The sequence below is a fragment of the Thalassophryne amazonica genome, chromosome 16 (genome assembly GCF_902500255.1).
Source record: "Thalassophryne amazonica chromosome 16, fThaAma1.1, whole genome shotgun sequence".
Lineage (NCBI taxonomy): Eukaryota > Metazoa > Chordata > Actinopteri > Batrachoidiformes > Batrachoididae > Thalassophryne > Thalassophryne amazonica.
The window spans coordinates 24044186-24066564 of record NC_047118.1 but is presented as its reverse complement, the minus strand read 5'-3'; the positions used below and the strand labels follow the sequence as shown (position 1 = coordinate 24066564).

The window sequence follows — 22379 nt, the reverse complement described above, 5'->3', positions numbered from 1 at the left end:
ATTAAAGAGTAAAGACTGAAAATCAAAGATCAATGGCATTTCATGTGAGGAACAGTGGTCTTTGATCCTAATCCTGGTCCTGATCTTAATCCTAACCTTTGATATTGATTAGTCATTTATGATCCTGAACTTAGATCATAAGCACTCGTCTTGATGCTGACGTTTGACCCATCTCATTGATGTTCTGATTGCAGATTGCTTTGATCCAATTAATGTATCAAAGCAGTCAAATATCAAGGGCAGGATAAAGATCAGTTGAATCAGTATTAAAGAGTAAAGACTGAAAATCAAAGATCAATGGCATTTCATGTGAGGAACAGTGGTCTTTGATCCTAATCCTGGTCCTGATCTTAATCCTAATCTTTGATAGTGATTACTCATCTATGATCCTCATCTATGATCCTTTAACTGGATCAAGGTAATCGAATATCAAAGGCAGGATAAAGATTAAATGAATCAGTATTAAAGAGAAAAGACTTAAAATCAAAGATCAATGGCAGTATTAACCCTTTGCTCCTTATCTGTCCCTAAATATAATAGGTTCTTCCTCAACGTAATGCCTCGCTCTTCCTTGGTCAAACGTGTACCTCTCCATCAAATTTCACTGACATTGATTGATGTCCCTTTGACATATCTGACTATCAACCTAACAATCAGTCAGACAAACAGACAAATGGCAACAAAAACATAACCTGCATTTCTATGATGCCATAACCTTTTAAATTAGTTTTCCTTTATGATGCAATAGAGAAAAGTGTTAGAGTCACCTCTGTGATGTCATGAAGCCAGAATGTCATATTTATGCCTTATGATGACATAATGCAGAATACTGAATTTTGTTTTCACTGTCATTAGCATAATATATTACATTTCCTTTGTCATGTGAGGCAAGATTTTTTTTTATGACATCATGAGGCACTGATACTTATTGGAGCAGTCCAGAGTATTTTTGGTGACTCAGACACAGGTGCATAGCTATTCATATCATTGAATCAGTTACATTTACCATTTCTGTAATGTGACTAGGTTCCTTAGTCAGACCGAGTCCTCCAGTTACTCTTATTTTTGCTCATTTACCTGCAACCAAACAATTACTTTAGTCACTCAAAGTCATTCTGTTACTCTTCCTTTGAAATGATTTGCCTTTGCTGAGTGATCACTGATCAAACGCAAGATCGGCCCTTTGATTCAGACCCACAAAAAAAAAGCATAATTAGCTTTCTTGGCACGCGCTCTACCTCTCTTTTACATTTTATTGAAAACTGAACTTCTTTGACATATCCTGTGAAGAGATAAACAAACAGATCAACAAATATGATGAAATGAATAATTAAAGAATAAGTTGAAAACATTATTTCTTGTGGAGAGGCTAGAAAGAGCTTTTAAACCCACACAGACGATTCCACATCGGTGGAGGTTACAGTCAGAATAAATTCGAAAAAAAAAGAAAAATAGTCGATTACTTAGCTTTTGTTGCAGGAACACGCACCTGTCAAATGAACCAGGGTTCAAACAGTGTTGTGTCTCACTTCAGTGTGAGTGGTGCTCTGTTTCTCAGTGCGGTGTGCGAGCGTCACTGTGGGATCACTGATGTAAATGGTTGATAATTTTAAAATGTACAAAGGTGTGTTTTTGTGACAGACAGTTGTGCTGTTTTGTCAATCATCTGCTTTGGATGTTATGAGTCAGTGCTGCTGGTTGTGTGGTTGGAATTGTGCTGTATCAACAATGTTCTATCCCGAGGCACATTGGTTTGAAACAGAACGCGCACACTCACCTAATCGCAGCATAACACCATTTTCAGTGCCTGCACACCGACACTTTCATCATTTATTACAAACATAACGTCAGACTCCTGCACTCGCTTGAATTATCTCACGGGCAAAGTAATGCCTTGTTATTGTGTGGTATGTTCACAGGTTAAGTGTGTCTGTCCTCCTGTGGAAGCGGTTTGGGTTTGGGGGCACAAACAGCTATGGAAATATCTTGGTAACAGATCCCAAGTTCTGACTAAAGTCTCAGCATCCTGAATAGAGTGAATCCTTTCATGTTATTCAGCCGTTTCAGTGTTTTGTCTGTATATCCTCCCCGACCACTTTCTCTGGAGTGTTGTTGCGCTCTGCGCCACACGTTTCCCACAGTCTCACGCTGCTTTAGGAAGGGGACAGCTGACACTAGATCAAAGACGACCTGCTGGGAGTGACACTAGAGGGATTTCTGCTTAGAATGGTGCTGTGTTAGTCCTCCGGTGTCCTTTATTTATTTAATTATATTGCATTTTAACTACAGAATCAGGCAAAGAGCACTTTAATACATGGAGGTGATACAGATTCTGGATCAATATTTCACTTTCGATTAGATTAGATAGAACTTTATTGATCCCGTGGAAGACTCTTTCAGGGAAATTGAGGTTCCAGCAGCATTGTATTGCAGCACACAGGATAAGAAGCACACAGAGTATCAAAAGAGAAAGTAAAAAAGAAAAACCGTTTGCAATATAAATACCAGACATACTGGTTGGTACTGGCTTACTGGCTACTACTGTTCCTCTCCTTCCCGTCCTCTGTCTTCCTGTTACTCCTTTATATGGGCTTTGAAGGATTACGTTAAAACTACTTCACAGATTCTCACTAAATTTGCACCACAGATAAATATTAGGGCACGGACAACTTCACTCAATTTTGGAAATGATTCAAATCCAGATTGGCTGACAGAAATCTCTTATTGCTGTTGTTGGAATATGTGATCTTTACACTCTGCCTTGCTCTTTCAATGTGTGTGTTTCCAGGATGGTTGAGTACTCACTAGATCTGCAAAACATCAACTTGTCAGCCATCCGGACTGTGCGAGTACTTCGACCCCTTAAAGCCATCAACAGAGTGCCAAGTAAGAACATCATATTTTATCTGTTTGTGTTCCATAATGTACATAGATCCTACGTGCCCAGTGTCACATGTATAAGTATTTGTAGTAGAGAAGCTTGAATCTTCAACTGGACTGGGTTGCTTGACGTGAGGACGTTTCGCTTCAAATCGCAGAAGCTTCCTCAGCTAAAATTCTTGCTCTGGTAGACTGACTTCTGTCTTGACTCTAGTAGAGAAGAATAAACAGAAGCCACAAAACTGGAGTTAACGAACACTAACACTAACACTATAACGAGCACTACATAAGTGAGACTAAGCAACCTTTACACAAAAGGCTATACCAGCACTGCAGAGAGGGTGCCAGTGGACCTCAGTCTGCAGTTCATCTCCACCTTAAAGACACTAACCACACGTTTGAGGACAAGAAAGTTAAAATCTTAGCCAGAGAGAAGAAATGGTTTGAGAGAGGGGTCAAGGAGGCATTCTATGTGAAACAGTTGAAACCCAGCCTTAACCGGGGGGCGGGTCTGAGACACGCTTTGTCCCCTGTTTACAATGGGGTGCTCAGGTCAAAGCAGTTTCAGTCTTTTGTTCATGGTAATGAGTCATTCACGTCACCCCCAGGACAAAGCCAGCTCTCCTGATGAGCTTGGTGAGTTCCTTCATGTCAGCTACCTTCAGAATGATGCATCCCCAAGTTTTCCGCAGTATTCATCAGGGTTGCTCCATTTATTAACCCTTGGGTTCACCCTTGTGTCCTGGTGACCTTCATGAATTCAACATCCTTCATGAAAAAAAATCTGTAATATTACAAACAATGCAGCAAACACAGATGCTTTATTCCATTAAGGTTGTCGAATTCACTGAGGTCACGAAACACAGCTACACTTTGAATATGCTCTGGAGTATGAGTTGGTTTTGTGTTTTTGATAGTGAGTATAGCATAGTGTGTTCAGATCAGTTTTAGCAAAGATGGTATTTTCCTGTTTATGGAAATTACAAGGGTCACCAGAAGAGTTCTGCCTCCTGCACAACTATGTCAACAATAAGCAAGATGCTCACATGAATCCATATCTGCTTAAAGCGTCACTGTAAAAAGTGATAAACTCAATTAGTTTCTATGACTTGTTTCTAAAATTTACTTTCATGTAACACATTAAGTTATAAAATTTCAACTTAACTTCCTTCATGAGTTATTGGCATTGCAACTCAAGACTGTAAGCCATTTCAGTGAATCAACATGACTTAACAATTTAAGTTGAGTTTACTTATGTTTTTAAGACAGCAAATGAACTTAAGTTTTACAGTGTTGGAATGTTCTCTATCAGACAGTGTCAGTACTTTTCCATGGACTCACCTTTCCTTTCCAATCACTTGTACCGTAGCTGGAACACTTTTTGCATCCCTTTAGTGAAGAAATCTGGTGTCTTCTCTTGGCACCAGTGATGCACAGCTACTTGCGCCTCTGCATCATTAGTGTAACAGTGTCCCTTCAGGTGTTCGTTTAGCTTGGGAAAAAGGAAAAAGGTAGAGGCGACCAGATACAGATTATATAGCAGGTGTGGTAAGATTTGGGCTGCTGCAACCTGCGTTTGCTGAATTGTGTATAGACGAAGAATTTTGTCCTTTCCAGGACTAACCCACTGAAAGAATGTGCACAGTTTTTGCAGTGTCCACATATCAGTAAAAGATGACAGTGTTCCTGTGTCCCAACAATTCTGTGAGGACTACGCCATCACGCCTGCATTTGATGCTGTGCATCTGTGATTGCAATGGGGTGCCTGCTACAGGCCTGGTCATGCAGGCTTGTCCTGGCTGGATTTTCGCCCTTGAAATTCTTTGCCCACCTCCTCACATCCACACAGGCATTGCCATAGGCAACACTCATTCATCGATGAATGTCCATGGGTGAATAACCCTCTGCCTTAAGAAATTCAATAACAGCATGTTGCTTCAAACATACATCCATGTGTATTGACATTTTTAGTTGCCAAATCTGCACGTGTTACATTGAAGGTGATTCTGTGTCTGGTTGAAATGACAGGTGAAAACCATCTGGTGTAGCATTCGTCGATATGTTAAGGATTATTCTCATACCAGTTTCACTTTTATATCTTGCTTGTTACTGAAATAACTAGTGCGTTGCCCATGGTGATCCACAGGCTCTAGATTGACCCAAAATACATAAGCATACCAAACAGCAAATGTCAGTCTCTCTGTGATCAAAGTTACACACATGCACAGATGTACACAGAGGGCACTTGGTTTTTAATACATAGATGATTTACCGCCCCCTGTTGGATTTGAGTGTGACACCAGAATTTTATTATCTACGTCCATTGTTCGGTGTTGTTATCCAATATCCCTAATTTCTCCAAATATATTAGTCCTGTCAACTTTCCATTTTGCGGTGTTCATCCTTGACTCAAACTACATAAACATACCAAACAGCAAACGTCAGCTATTCCCAGTTTGTCTGTGATCAAAGTCACACACATGCACAGACATACACAAAGGCCACAAGGCTTTTAATTTATAGATGCTTTACCACCCCCTGCTGGAAAGATGTGTAAGTCCAGACCTTTATTATCAACATCCATTGTTCACTTTTACCTAATGTCCCTAATTTCTCCAAATATATTTGTCCTATCAACTTTCCATTTTCTCAGTATTCATCCTTGACCAAAAATACATAAACATACCAAACAGCAAATGTCAGCTATTCCCAGTTTGTCCGTGATCGAAGTTACACACATGCTCAGACATACACAGAGGTCACTTGGCTTTCAATTTATAGATGCTTTATCACCCCCTGCTGGAAGGGCATCTAAGTCCAGAATTTTATTATCAATGTCCATTGTTCACTTTTACCTAATATCCCTAATTTCCGTAAAAATATTAGTCCTATCAACTTACCCTTTTGCGGTGTTCATCCTTGACTCAAACTACATAAGCATACCAAACGGCAAATGTCAGCTCTCCCCAGTTTCTCTGTGATTGAAGCCATATATATGCATGCACACAGAGGCCACTTGGCTTTTAATATGGAGATGTTGTGGATATGTTATGGACCTTTCAGCCAACCCTCATACTATATGCTGCACTGCATTATGCACGCCTTTTGTGGTTACATAAATATTCATGCACACGCTCCTCAACAAATTGATAAAGACATACATCACTTTCATAAATACCATCCTTCTGAATCTGTGCCTGATTTCCACTCATGCATTTACCATACATTTATTCATAGATAGGCATAGATGGATCAGATCAGTTGCTTGTATATGAAACTGTGCATCTGCAACAATGATACACTTTTAATGAAATTGGCAAAAAAAAAAAAAGTTGCACATTCAGTTCTATTTCTCAGTTTATTTTTCCATTTCTATTTCACTGTGTCAGATTGCTGCATGAACTGCTCACCTTTTTAAAGAGATTACTTTCTGTGCAGGAGATAATTCAGCTCTTGTGTATGCTCTTTGCATTTGTGCATATGCACATTTTCTCATGCTCATGTATCTCTACACATTATAAGAATGCTTCTGCGTGGATGTCCATGTATATGCATCACATTCTGGTTTTTTTTCTGTGTATCCATATTTCACATGCGCCCTGTGGGGATCATTAAACACTGATGTTATGCTTAATCATATGAGCCACTCAAGCACTGAGTCAGAGCTTTATTACATTTACAAAAATATCCATTAATGCTGCTCCACTGATTAGTCCGTCCCTTTCATCTAAATCTCATGTTTCGGCCAAACCTTTTAGTGCCTATTGATTTCTTGTCCTGCTGCCCTAATAATCATTATAATCACTAATTATCTTCCTCAAGTTGGGTTCAGATGGATTTCATCCTGTAGATGCAGAACTTTAGAGATTAGCCAAGCATTAGCAGTGAATGCTAATTGTAGGACAGCAATGTGGATACAACCTACCAATAGTCTGATTTTCTGTAATATGTACAACCCCTGGCAAAAATTATGGAATCACCGGCCTAAAGGAAATGGGATTTACATACAGAAAAGCTAAACGAAAGCCATCATTAACACCTAATGATATGGGGCTGCATGTCAGGTAAAGGCACTGGGGAGATGGCTGTCATTACATCATCAATAAATGCACAAGTTTACGTTGATATTTTGGACACTTTTCTTATCCCATCAATTGAAAGGATGTTTGGGGATGATGAAATCATTTTTCAAGATGATAATGCGTCTTGCCATAGAGCAAAAACTGTGAACATTCCTTGCAAAAAGACACATAGGGTCAATGTCATGGCCTGCAAATAGTCCGGATCTTAATCCAATTGAAAATCTTTGGTGGAAGTTGAAGAAAATGGTCCATGACAAGGCTCCAACCTGCAAAGCTGATCTGGCAACAGCAATCAGAGAAAGTTGGAGCCAGATTGATGAAGAGTACTGTTTGTCACTCATTAAGTCCATGCCTCAGACTGCAAGCAGTTATAAAAGCCAGAGGTGGTGCAACAAAATACTAGTGATGTGTTGGAGCGTTCTTTTGTTTTTCATGATTCCATAATTTTTTCCTCAGAATTGACTGAGTCCATATTTTTTTTCCCTCTGCTTGGTCTAAAAAAGTAACCATTACTGACTGACACAATTTTTTTTTCCTGATTTCTTATAGTGTTTCTTAAAGCCAGAAAGTTGCCATTTGAAATGACTTTAGTTTTGTGTCATGTCTGTGATCTGCTTTTTTTCTACAAAATTAAACAACTGAATGAACATCCTCCGAGGCCGGTGATTCCATAATTTTTGCCAGGGGTTGTATATGTCGTGGACATGACGAGTGAACCTCTTCAGCATCTCACCATGTCATTTAGGTCCTTCAGACTTTTTTTGAGTAAATGCTTCGGTGGAGCATGAGCATGGCTAAAACCTTTCAACTTCTGGGGGGAGCTCCACCCACCCATACCCCCTGCCTTTTAAATATATAATTTTTTTTTGCCTTTCAGCTTCTGTGGGGGAGCTCCACTTCCCCCCCAGACACCCACCTTTTTAAGCATTTTTTTTTTTTTTTGCCTACAATATGGCCAGATTATCATATTACAGTATTGTCATATCAACATGATATAAGATATATGACTATGATTTCACACAAAGTGCAGCAACAGCAAAAATTAAACATTCTTAAACCAAAACAGTAATAATACCACACTCATTTTGCACTCATCATAAGCTTAGGATGCAGTGCCGTCCAAAAGTATTGGAACACTTGGTATTTCACACGTATTATGTTGTAAAGATTAAAAAAGAAAACAAGATTATAGAATCACTATGATGACTGGTCCAAGATGGCGGCTGCATTTCTTGCACCTCAGCAAACAATGCGTTGTCTACTCCTCTTTATAATGTCTATGTCTACCGTCGGCCTTGTGATAGAATCACTATGATGACTGGTCCAAGATGGCGGCCACATTTCTTGCACCATAGCAACCAATGCGGCATCTACTCCTCTTTATAATGTCTATGTTCGTCTACCGTCGGCCTTGTGATGGAATCACTAGGATGACTGGTCCAAAATGGCGGCCACATTTCTTGAACCTCAGCAACCAATGCGGCGTCTACTCCTCTTTATAATGTCTATGTTCGTCTACCGTCGGCCTTGTGATGGAATCACTAGGATGACTGGTCCAAAATGGCGGCCACATTTCTTGAACCTCAGCAACCAATGCGGCGTCTACTCCTCTTTATATTGTCTATGTTCGTCTACCATCGTCCTTGTGATGGAATCACTATGATGACTGGTCCAAAATGGCGGCCACATTTCTTGCACTTCTGCAACCAATGCGGCGTCTACTCCTCTTTATAATGTCTATGTTCGTCTACCGTCGGTTTGTGGCTTTTTCCCCACTGCGGAGATTTTTTGTGCCATTTCTGGTTTGTGCCTTCGTCTACTATAGAGTGAGCCTTGTGCCACTCTTATTAGTTTGTTCAGAAATATATATATATATATATATATATATATATATATATATATATATATATATATATATATATATATATATATATATATAACATTTTAGAAATGGAACCATATCATACCAACTTTATTTATAAAGCACCTTAAAACAGTCAGCGCTGAAACAAGGTGCTACTTGTATACGCATACATATACAAATTACATTACATATACAAAACATAAGACAAAATTAAAGTACAATAAAATAAAATGAAACATTAAAATGCAATTTAAAACATTATTAAACTAAGCCTTGTTTGTGTCAAAAGCCAAGGAAAAAAGATATGTTTTTAAACAAACTTTAAAAATGACCAATGAGGGTGCCTCCTTAACACCCAGAGGCAAACTGTTCCACAGTCTGGGAGCAACAACAGAGAAAGCCCTGTCCCCTGACTCCCCTCTGAGCTTTTTCTTCATCCTGGGCACTTGCAGGAGCAGCTGGTCAGGCGACCTAACGGACCGACTAGGTGCATAAGGCTGAAGAAGGCCAGAGAGGTGCAGTGGAGCTAGACCATGGAGGGACTTAAAAATTAACACAAGAATTTAAAAATGGCCCTTAAAATGAACCGGCAACCAATGAAGAGCGGCCAGGATGGGAGTCATATGCTCCCTCCTCCAAGCCCTGTCAAAAGCCGTGCCGCAGTATTTTGGACCAACTGCAGACAGGAGAGAAGTGCCTGATTTACTCCCACATAGAGTCAAACGGTGCAGCTTAGTAGTTAGCACCGTTGCCTCATAGCAAGAAGGTACCAGGCTCGCTTCCAACCTCATCCATGTCCTCCCTGTCTTTGCATGGGTTCACTCCAAGTGCTCTTACTTCCAAAGACATGCAAGTTAGGTGAATTAGTGACTTTAAATTGACCGTAGGTGTGAATATATGTGTCAGCCATGTGATAGAGTGGCAGTCAATGCCAATGGCATTGACTCCAGATCCCTCTTGAACCTTACATGGAATAAGCCGGTTTAGATAATGGTTTAGATGCTGTATTATAGATGCACGCATCATCATTTTGTTTAAATCATTAACATTTTCATAGTTTTATATCCATAACACTGGAAGGTACGATCTCTCAAAATTTTGATGGGACAAACATCAAGTCAGGGTTTGGTACTAACATTGTAAAAAGCATGAAGGAAACCCACTGAGCAGTAGTAGCTGAGATCAAGGATACATTTTAGCCCCAACTCTATTCATCGACTTGCAGTGACTTGCATTGACTGGGTGCCAGATAAAGTCATTGAGTCAACTGACTTGGGTGCCTTGTTTTGGTGAGGAAATGTTCACTGGCCTTGACTTAGCAGACACAGCTATAATCTTTGTGTAATCAATGGATATTGGAGTTGCACAGAGCAAGTAGCACTGAAAAGTGAGGAATTAGATGATCTGGTTTGGAACTGTCCTCAAAGACGAAGGTCCAGCCGTCAGATGTCTTCAACTTATCAGTAATTAAGATGACCTGGAAAATATTATGCTGTCAACAGGCCAGTGGATATACAATAGGTGTATGGTGATTGTGACTGTAGGACAACAAAATTCCAAGTATTTAGGTTCATGGTACATCTGGTCTTACTGTATGGATGTGAGACCTGAGTGGCAACTAGTAAGCATGGAGATGACTAGGTGCTTTTAGTACTAGTCTCTCCAAAGACTCCATTGGTCCATTTTGAATTACAGTGTCATACGTATGTGGTTTCTTAAGTAAACCCAGATGAGACATACTGCTTGAATTGAGAGGGAACATCAAATATGACATTTTGGCTATGTGGCATTTTTCCTCAGTGGTGAGGACTGTAGCACCAGGACAAGTCCAAGGGAGCACCTACGTAAAACCTGAGTGTAGCTGATTGTCTGTATTCAGCATCATATCAATGTTATACACAGGTACTGTGAGTGCAAAGTCAGGGCAGAGTGAATTCTGGGGTTTGTCAGGGATGCATTTGGCCCCAGCTCTTATCAGTGAGAGTCTAGAAGTTGTTGAGACATTCACTTATCTCAAGCTACCAAATTTTTCTCTCTGGGAGCTCAGCATATGAGGTCAAGAGATGTCTGGGAAGTGCTTATGCTGGCATGAGGTCACTGGACAGAGATGATGGGGATGCTGGTACCAAGTCAAGTATGGGAGCATGCACTGGTGTGGCACGTCACCACATCCTCAACAACACTGAATGAACTGCTTTGGGTCCTGGATGCGAACTGCCCATGTAGCCAACTGGTCCAACCTAATATGTTTGCAGGAAAATAAAAGTCTTCAGGGTCTTGCGGTGCTTCCAGAGTTACTGTGGTTGTGAAACCTGGATGCCACTGACCTAAGGTGGGACAGATGGATGGACCTCTTGTCTGACTAGATAATTGTTAATTGGGACCAAGGGTGCTTCTTTAGGGTGTTGGACGACGAGGGAGCGTTCAATGCCAGTGCATGCTTCTAGACCTAACTTGACAAGAAAAATCTTTAAGGCAAAACTGAAAACCAGATATAAGAATAAAAACACCAACAGTGAAAAAGCTAACTGCTCAAACTAAGCAGGCAGACGTATATATATATATATATATATATATATATATATATATATATATATGACCTTTTTACCTCACTTCTTTCTTTGCTTGTCTTTACCTGATCACCTCAGTGTGCAGTTATATCAAAATTTCCCTTCAATTTCCTTGAAAAGCAGGCTGCAGTCCGTGCCCGTAAGCCATCAACACAAACTCCACTCTGGACAACTTTACAAGCAGCAGTCAAATATGGAGGATTGACAGCATTCTATTTTGATGAGAAGTGCACAGATTATGAACAAATCTGCTTTAACGATTGATTACACATCATAGTCTGTAGCTCTGGGTCTGGTAACAGATGCACAGTCGATGTAGCAGATGCATGAGTGTGCACAGAGTTCTCATGTTGGATTGTTTCTACATTTGTTTTCATCTGAATGTGATATGTCCATGGGTTTTGTCCACAATGTTTTGTTTTGTTTTGTTTTTTCCTGCAGCTTATAATAAGTGTGTGTGTGTGTGTGTGTGTGTGTGTGTGTGTGTGTGTGTGTGTGTGTGTGTGTGTGTGTGTGTGTGTGTGTGTGTGCCGGACCCTCTTGCCCCTTATCTGGGACCCCATTAGACCCGAATGTCCACGGGGTAAAACTATTTGTTCTTTGTTTTGTTGAATCACTATTTTCCCCACAGCTATGATACACAGGGAGCATGAGCACATCCTGCCCCCCCGCCACACACACACACACACACACACACACACACACACACACACACACACACACACACACACACATACACACACACCTCAGATTGTTACTCTCCAAAAAACAGTAGATAATAGTGCGAAGCTGTCTGAGACAGATGGAATACGAGACAGAAAAACAGAGCAGGAAAAGATCGAGAAGAGAAGAGAAGAGAAGAGAAGAGAAGAGAAGAGAAGAGAAGAGAAGAGAAGAGAAGAGAAGAGAAGAGAAGAGAAGAGAAGAGAAGAGAAGAGAAGAGAAGAGAAGAGAAGAGAAGAGAATCTCAAGGTCTTTGGTGGTGGATAACACAGGCAGGTAGCTGTAAATGTGTTTCCATTGTGGCGTAAGATGAAGCATCCATCTTTATCTGGGAACAGCAGGAGTTGGCAAATGGGTTACGGCCACCAAGAGGATAGGGAGAGAGATGAAAAATTTGAGAGAAACTGCATCGAAGAAGAGCCTGATTTCACATGGTATCATACTGAATCTTTCTCAGATTTGTTCCCTTTCTATTATGTAAGAAGACGATAAGCCTGAGTCTTCATCCACATGAGACCTATGTATACCTATGCATAAGAAAGGGACCCGCGATTAGTACAGAGGTTTCACAAGCAACTTAATGGACCTGTGTTTAGTTTATGTACTGGTCATTTAACATGTTAAAAGGTGGGAAAATGGTGCCAAACAGGAGGCTTCCTGGTCCTCACCCGGATCTGTCAGAACCCAAAATTTCAGAGCTTGACTATGCAGTAGTTTTTAACCAAGTTACTTATACAGAGATTTTGCAAAACAAATGTTGGGTTTTGTCTGGCTTCGGAAAAGGTTGCAAAACAGTTTGCAAATAGTTTTAAGGGTCACAAATACATTTTCAACATGTTCAAAATTTCTTTGTGAATTTATTTTTCCACAAACTGTTGCAATCATAAGTCAAACAGCTTTAAGCATTTATAAATGGTTGTAACAAGTACCTCAGGGTCTTGTTCACGAGTGAGGGGACAGCGAAGCATGAGATTAGCCGGAGAATTAGCGCAGCAGGGACGGTGTTGGATTCGCTCTACGGTACAGTTGTGACGAAAAGGGAGCTGAGCCAAAAGGGGAAGCTCTTGATCTACCGGTCAATCTTCATTCCTGTTCTCACCTATGGTCATGAGAGTTGGGTCATGACTGAAAGAACTAGATCACGTGTACAAGCAGTCAATATGGGCTTCCTCAAGAGGGTGGTTGGTGTCTCCCTTAGAGATACAATGAGAAGCTCGGTCACCCGTGGGGAGCTCAGAGTAGATCCGCTGCTCCTTCGCATTGAAAGGAGCCAGCTGAGGTGGTTTGGGCATCTGGTAAGGATGCCCCCTGGGCGCCTCCCTAGGGAGGTGTTCCAGGCACGTCCATCTGGGAGGAGACCCCGGGGAAGACCCAGGACTAGGTGGAAAGATTATATCTCCACACTGGCCTGGGAACGCATCTGTGTCCCCAGTCAGAGGTGGTTAATGTAACCCAGGAAAGGGAAGTTCGGGGTCCCCTGCTGGAGCTGTTGCCCCTGTGACCCAGTTCCGGATAAGCAGTTGAAGATGAGTGATGACTGAAGTGGTTGTAACGTGTTACTAAAGTTCTTTTTGGTTCACAGCCACTCTGACCCAAACATTGTACATGTTTGTCTTCCATTCTTCTTTTTCTTCCTCTTCTTTTCCTTCTCCTTTGTAGCAGGATGCAGAAGCAGCCAGACAAAGCAATTCTTCCTCAAGCGCAGCACAAATTCATTCCGTTCGTCAGCATTCGCCGATCCGTGAGATACTAGTCTGACTCACTGGCGCCATTAATCCAACGTTTGTCCTGCTTATGGCAGAAAATCTTTCTTTCTGCCTTTCTTTCTTCTTTCATTCCATCTGCTTCATTCTTTACTTCTTTCTCTTTATTTTATCTTCTCTTTCTTTTATTACTCCTTTGCTTTCTTTCCTTCCTTTCATCTTTTGTTCCTTTTTCTTTCATTCTTTATTTCTTTCTTCTGCACCTTCTTTCTTTCCTTCTTTCTCTTTATTTTATCTTCTTTCTTTTATTACTCCTTTGCTTTCTTTCCTTCCTTTCATCTTTTGGGCCCTGTCCCACTGGGGACAGGATTAATTGCGCATGAACTGAGTATACAAATTGTGGGCATTCGTTGTCGTCCGCAACAAAAATGGCCAAAAATGACAAATGTCCCAGTATGAATTACGGATATATTAATAATATATACTGAATATATGATGAACAATCACGGTTGTATATAACGTATGTAGTGAGGAAACAGATCCGACACATTGAGATTATCACGGCAGTATTATGGGTGTATTATGAATGCATAGCACACGTGTTGTGCGTGCACGGCATCTGCATTGGGGTCATAAAATAAGCGCACTCGGGCCATCGGCATTACTATTCACACCAACAATACAGCCTCTGGAGCAAGTGCTGGACTTGGACAAGTTGATCACAGTTTGTTCATGTTGTCATGCGAGGGTTAACTGTTCATGAGTTTGAGGAGTTTGTTTTGTTTTTTTGAGTGAGTTGTGGCTAAACAGCAACTCTTCCTTTTGTTGTTGTTAAATAAAAGTCCTGGATTGCAGCAGCTACATCTTTGTGGATCTACACAGCTGGACCGGGGCACTGACTGGCAGGTATGTCGCTTTCTGCCACACTTTGGGTTTACGTGACGTGTTTGTTATGCATTCACAGATTGTCCGCAAATCAGCTGCAAAGCAGATGTAATAAAGACGCTTTATTCGTGGCCAGTTTGTATGCATTCGCTACAACATATTTTAGTTTGTGATGTGGACATGATGGGCATGCAATATATCTGTTTTACACACTGTCCCGGTCCGCTGTCAAGCTGCAAATCCCCATCAGTTGTGGATATCAGCAGTTAATTGCAGATATACAGCGCATAGAGTGAGTATGTATTGTGTATGAATTGAGTATATATGGAGTATGTAAGGCGGATGTTATTTGCATTCAGATTTTTGAACAGCTCAAAAATCCTGGGTGCGGAAATGCGTGCCTCTGCGGATGATCACGGGCGTGTTCGGATGACGGCCGACTCATACAGGCATGTTACACGGATATTGCGGATGTTTGGCAAATATGGGCCAATTTTGTGCGCAGTCCATACGCAAATCCTCCTAAACACCAGTGGGACAGGGCCCTTTGTTCCTTTTTCTTTCATTCCTTTGTTACTTCCTTCTTTTGCACTTTTTTTTCTTTCCTTCCTTCTTTGTTTTGTCTTCTTTTTTTATTAATCCTTTGCTTTCTTTCCTTCCTTTCATCTTTTGTTCCTTCTTCTTTCATTCCTTTGTTAAATCCTTCTTCTGCACCTTTTTTCTTTCCTTCCTGTACCCACTTCCATGCTTTCTTATCCTCTGTCTTTCATACTTTCTTTTACCTTATTTTGGTTCTTTTTCATTCTTTCTTTTGTTTCTTTTTTTTACTTCTGTGTTGTCTCTTTCTTTACTACAGTAACTTATTTTCCTTTCTTGTTTTTGCTCTTTCATAATCTTCTTTCTTTTAGTTTTTCTATCATTCCTTCTTTTGCTCCTTCCTCTTTCTTTCTTTTTTCTCTCTTTGCCCTTATCCGTTTTTGGAACACCCTCAGGCTTTGTCTCACTCGCTCTCTCCTTCTCTGTCTCTATCCATCTTTTCTTCTCTTCACCCAATTAGCCCGAATGGACCAGTGGGCTAATGACAACGACCCTTGGGAACAAACACATTCAGACTTTCCTGAAGCCATTGCACGTGCGTGCGTGTGCACGCACACACACACACACACACACGCACAGCTCTGCTGCTCTTCTTTTAATACCAGCTGCATAAATTAGCTGAAAGAAATAAGTGAGTGTGAGCACATATCGGAGGAGTTCAGCCGGTCTGGATGTATTAAAACATAGAGCGATGGCATTGATTAGCACTTAGGGAAATAATGAGATCTTTTCTAAAAGGCTTTCTCACATCTTCCTCTGGTAGCTAATGTGTGTGTTTTTGTGTTTGTGCGTAGTGAAGCACATTTGTCTGCATCTCATTCACTCTGTTGGCACTTTAGGGCACCCTGGTGTTTGTAACACATTAACCTACTGTCGGATTGTTTTTCACAAATCTCAGTATTGCACTAGACTACACAAACACTTTGTGTCTCACAAAGAGACCTGCTAAATCATTAAATAAGTGCAGGCGTGCACGTTGTCACATGCTTGCAGGTGTCAGTGTACGCTCGCTGTGATCTCATCAGCGGCTCTCACCTTGCGCTCCCTTCAGTCCAATCAGCTGTCATTATGTTCCGCTAATGCTCACGTCCCAATATGTCATCGCTGCGGGGCGGGCCCAACCACAGAGGATGAGGTCATCATTATTCGACAGGGGACATGCTTGTATTCCTCCAATTAGTTTTCATCTAATCATGAATGAGGCCGTGTGTGGCCTGTTTACAGGTGTTTTGTTTGTAGGGTGGGACGCGATTGCCAAGTGTTTGTGTGTCTGTGATTCTATTTGGTATTTTTGTTTTATAATAATAATGATCTGGTATACTATAACATAGTGCTAAAGTTTTAGGCACATCAGCCTTGTTTCTGTGTTTCTCAGTTACTGAGTGGAGACTCAATAAAGACTGACTCAGATCAAAGCAGTTTCAGTCTTTTGTTCATGGTAATGAGTCATTCACGTCATCAGGAGAGGCGTCAATCCCATCGTTAGGAGGGACAGCTACCCTGTCATTAGGAGGGTGCTAACAAGAGCACAATAGGTGCTAATTAAAGCAATTGTTTAATCACTAGCCAATAGCAGTCTGCCTCTCGGTAGGAGGGGTCTGGTTAGGTTTAAAACTCCAGCTTGTGTGGCTTCTGTTTGCTCTTCTCTACAAGGGTCAGACAGAAGTGAGACTACCAGAGCAAGAATTTTAGCTGAGGAAACTTCTGCGATTTGAAGCAAAACATCCTCGCATCAAGCAACCCAGTCCAGTCGAAGATTCAAGCGTCTCTACTACTCATCAGCATTGTATGTCAAACTATGCTATAAATCATACATTTGATTTTGTTTTTCTGATCCATCAAAGAAGCCAATCAGTTCTCAAGATCCAAATCTCATTTTCTTTTTTTTCTGAGATGTAAGGCTCTGTACATAACACCAATACCACATAGCACATAATACCAATAATCACAACAATAAAATGAGAGCAAATCATATATTTAGCAGGGCTTTCATAATTACATGTATCTGAAAGATTTACACAATATACTATAGTATACATTGGAATTGCAGAAGAAACAAAATATCTGTAGCATTGCTACTTGCTTTATTTTTTTGATTTTCAAAGTGACACTATTGACGCAAATTGGGAAAATTAACTAGTGACCCTTGGTTCACAATACCAGCTCTCTAACTGTTGGGCCACTGATCACATTTCTCTGGTCCACATGACCATAAACTTGTTACTGATCAACCAGTGTGCAGTGTCTTCAGATTCACTGTAACTCGTAATTCCCTTAGAGTTGTTGGGAATCTTTTGGCAGGTTCCCTCATCAGCTAAAAAAGATATTCCGAGTGTACACCTGCATGAGCCACTTACAGATTGAACCTGGAGGCCACTGTGCAGTGGATAATCCCTTAGCTACAAGAAACAAGTTATTCTTTGTTGGTGCTGAACTTTGCAGAATGTGTTATGGCAGCTGAAGTGCTGGTCCCACCACAAACTTCCAAAAAGGTCTCTCTATAGGTGGAAGAAAACTGTCAGTAATAACGTATTATTAACCAAGTAAACAAAGTTAAGAATTTGTTTATTATATGGCTATTATACATATAAACACACAACCTTACAGTATTGCCTGAATATGCTGCTGACGGTGTTGAGTTGAGCTCGTTCGCATTCTTCACCTCCATGAAGAACTTTCTAACAGGTGGTCTGGTCATTAGCTAGTAAGCTTTCAATCTGTGTGTTTTTTCCAATGCTGTTTAGACATTTATGGAGTACGTTCATGTCTGACTTGATTTTTCTAATTAAGATTCAGACAACTTTATTCATCCCTAAAAGGGCAATTCATATCACACCCAATTACCACAGACAAAAAAAAAATACAGCAATTAATCCACAATTATTACTAGTTGAACGTAATAATGGCACACATCAGAATTAAAACACAGCACATACATTTGTTTATGTACGCCAAACGTTAAGACAGTCCGTCATCCGAATTGAGGCAATGTGAGTGTGGGATGGCCGCAGCAGTCTCCCGCATAGCCGCAAGTTGGGGGAGAGCGGCAGAGCGGAGGCCTGTGGGGTGGGGGAGAAGGGTCAGAGACGGGGGTTGTAGAAGTCTTAGTAAGGGAGGCGTGCGTTGCGTGGGTGTACAGATCAGATGAGATGAGTTTGTATCAGTCAGATGAGTTTGTACAGTTTGTCCGTGTGTGCATAATGTCTGGAGTTGCCTTGACAACATCAGACTGTAGGGGAGGGCAGAAGATAAGAAGGGAGGCCAAATGGTTCACCAGGGGTGTAGAAATTCTTCTGGAGGAAGAATCATGTTTTTAGCTTCCTGGTTTGTTACGAAAATACGTGTTGCGGGCTGATTGTCATGGAAACCGGTCCGATATGAGAAAATATCCAATGGGTAACCACCTAATCAGAGTGCGCGTAGTGTTGCAGCTATATAATGAAGCTGGTTATTTACAGGTATTATACCAAAGCATTCCATTACTTACGCAACCCATCATCTTGGCTTTTATATTTTTAATTAATTTAAAGAAGTTTAAGGAGTTTAAGGAAGATAATTTTAGAAATTTTTATATTGAGAAGCCTGATTTACTTTTTGTATTTGAAATGACATCAATAAATTCAAATGTGTGAAATACCAAGGGGCCAAATTCTTTTGCAAGGCACTCCAAACCTCTTCTTGAAGAGGTCGGGATATACCAATTGTGAGTAGTTTCCATCCTCTATTCAAAGTGGTTTTGTAGTGTAGTGTATGCAGTGATGCATGTCACCAACACGTGCCCCAAGACCAGACCTGATTCCTCACCAAACTCTGTCAGGTACTCTTGCAGTTGTTGCATGAGGCCAGTTTCCCACACTGTGCCATATTCTTTCAATTTCTTGGTGGCCGATGCAGCTGAATGCTAAAGATTTGTAACAAGCTTGGGTCTGGACCATGTATCTGTTGAGTTGTCAAAGAAATAATGAGGAAATAACACACATGTGAGTGTGAAAGAGCTCTACAGCCAATTACAGTTGGAAACCACAGACAACAAGTCCTGCAATTTTAAAGCAGTCACCCAATTTGGATGCACCATAATATTTGTTATTTGCTTTCACCTCAACTATTATATGATAGACAAGGGACATAACAGAAACTGTGTCATTAATCCAATTTATGTGAACCTAACTGTACATATAGTGGTGTAGTCCTGTATAGACCATCATTTATAGCTTGATTAGACTGTTAAAACAATCTTGATGTGTGCCCACAGGTATGCGTATACTTGTAAACCTTCTGCTGGACACTCTCCCCATGCTGGGAAATGTGCTGTTGCTGTGCTTCTTCGTTTTCTTCATCTTCGGTATCATTGGGGTGCAGCTGTGGGCAGGCCTATTGAGGAACCGCTGCTACCTCGAGGAAAACTTCACCCTGTAAGTTTAATAATGTGCACATGTGTGTACTATGGATTTCAGTGTACGTCTTGTGCTCCAAAATTTCTGCATTGCTGATAGATTGGAAAGTATTCTATTTTGTTGGTGAATAAATCTGTCAAATCAGTTAAAACCTCTTGTCATTCAAAATCTGAGTCACAAGTCGTATTTAATCATCCTCAACCTTCATGATTCCCATTCTTCTCCCATTATGTTTGAAAAAGAGTTTGCTTCAAAGCCATCATGGAAAAAAATTACATTATAAATGTATATGTGCTGTAAAAGTATGCACAAATACTGTAGTGTTGATTTAACACTGTAGCGTAGGGGCAGGGGCTTGTATTTTCTCAATTATGTAAAGCATGTTGTGCTACATTTTCATACGTATATGAAAACTGCTCCATAAATAAAGTTTGATTTTCTTGCATAAAAGTTGAACTAGAGTATAAGTGGCACTTTTTCTCTGGATCTGGAACTCTGTTTGTAGCACAGTGTTTCCCTCGTGGAGGCTTTAACAACAGACAGGAACTCAGTGTAGCACGTGTGCACACCACAGCATGTGCTGTTACTCAACATAGGGACTTTTAAAATCCAAAAATAAGCAATATTGACAAATAAATGTTTGTTGGACAACATATTGGATGTTATTAGAAGCAGTGTAGGCAAAAAAAAAAGAAAACTGTCAGATGGGCACAGATTGGTGGCCCACACCAATGGAACCATTACAATACAAAGATGAGTGTATTTGATTGTTGTGTTATCAGCTCTTTAATTTTGGATTTTTGTGCAACGTAGCACACTTTCATTATTGTGATTTTAGTTTATTTTGTTGAGTGCTTTGATTTGTGGGCCAGACCTACATAAGTAAGTAAGTCCTGTTGGCTGCCCCCTTGTTTGCACTGAGGGTCACCATACCAAATCCTAGGTGGATGTGCATGTTGAACTGGCACAAGTTTTACACCAGATCCCCTTCCTGATGCAACTCCACATTACATGGAGAAATGTGGTAGGGGTGGGATTCGAACCGGGAACCTTCCACACTGAAACACTTGGCCACCACCTCTGCGGACAGACCTACATAAGTAGTTATTATTATTAATAACAATGAATGTGTGATCTTTCAAGATGAGATTGTAATTTGCACAGGAGCATAAGTCGAAGGACCTCCCAAAGTAGTAGTAAAAACATGCAACTGATACTGCTGAACATACAGTAGGTGTCTCACTGTTGAGGATGCCAACAACTGGAGAAGGCCAAGAGGATACCCATGTTAGACTTGGCTGCATCAGATGATGACTTACAAGAGGTAGGGATGGCCTGGTTGTCTGATTAGGTGGTTGCCATTTTGATAAGACAGTGTATAGCATCAGTAAATACTCGTAGATCAGATCTGATCTGTTGCAACTGCATGTGGTTTCAAGCCAAATACTGTTAAATAAGTTCTATTGAGGTGTAACTTGATTTGATTGTAGTTGATTAAGTTGATTTAACACTTAAACTAATAGATGTGATTTACTACTATTTTGAATGACACTGTTAACCCTCACTATGGTATTAACGGAATGCTGCAAAAGCTACTGTGTACACGATTATCTCTTATTGGCTGAGCATTTTTTTTTTCAGGTTGTATGTTTTAGGTTTTGTCCATCAAAAATGTTCAGTAATTGTGTGTGTGTGTGTGTGTGTGTGTGTGTGTGTGTGTGTGTGTGTGTGTGTGTGTGTGTGTGTGTGTGTGTGTGTGTGTGTGTGTGTGTGTGTGTGTGTGTGTGTGTGTGTCCAGATGATATTGGGCATAGGTCTGTGAGCGAGAACTTTCCCAAATGCTTTGTTCTCGACTTTAAGCTCTGACCCAACACTCACGCTTCTACTGTAATGACACTGCGAGGGTTCATTAAATATCATTTTAAAAATTCATCTTACTAATTCATTCGTACTGTAGCGATTAGTAGGACAACTTGATGAGTTCCTTCTTACAAGATGTTCTTCCTCAACATATTCTCATGAATTGTGTGTCATCATGTGTGACATTAACCCTCAAGCAACTGAGTGGGCTCATTTATGTCTTCCCCCCCCCCGGGAAGAGTTATGAGATTTTTAACATTATAACTTCAAATGGTATTCCAATTAGCCAATTCTAATAAATATATTTTACTGTTTTGCAAGGAAGCATGGCCAACAGACCTAGAATAGCAAGATTTACAGCTGCACAAGCATTGAGACTGATTGATGCCCAGAGTGAGGATGAAAAGGATGATGGACAAATATATCAGAGTGAAATAAATATGAAGAACACTAAAACAATATACAATTATAGATTTGATTTCGGTGTACCCGTGATTATGCGGACCTGGTCAGGATGGGGTTCACGGACACCAAAATCAAAAGTCTATAACTGCTTTATTATATGGTAAACAAGAAAATTTGGAGTTTGTCAAACATACTAAAACTGAAAAATCAATCTCAAGTTTCAACTCTTTATTATTACTATCATACTGCACCAACTGACATCCCATCGATCGACTGGAGATGCCTGTTAAGTCCTTGATGAAGAGTCATCAGGCTTGTTTTCTTACAAAGTTCGCCATTCGCCTGTCTAGCTTCCATGTAAAATCGACCGAGTACTCCGTCATGCATCCGTCTGTCATAGGTTTCAAAGTTGGCCG

The 22379-nt window shown here is 40.5% G+C and overlaps 1 pseudogene; it reads left to right on the top strand.

The window, feature by feature from the left end:
* Positions 1-22379, top strand: part of LOC117527690 — a 595993-nt pseudogene that overhangs the window by 364687 nt on the left and 208927 nt on the right.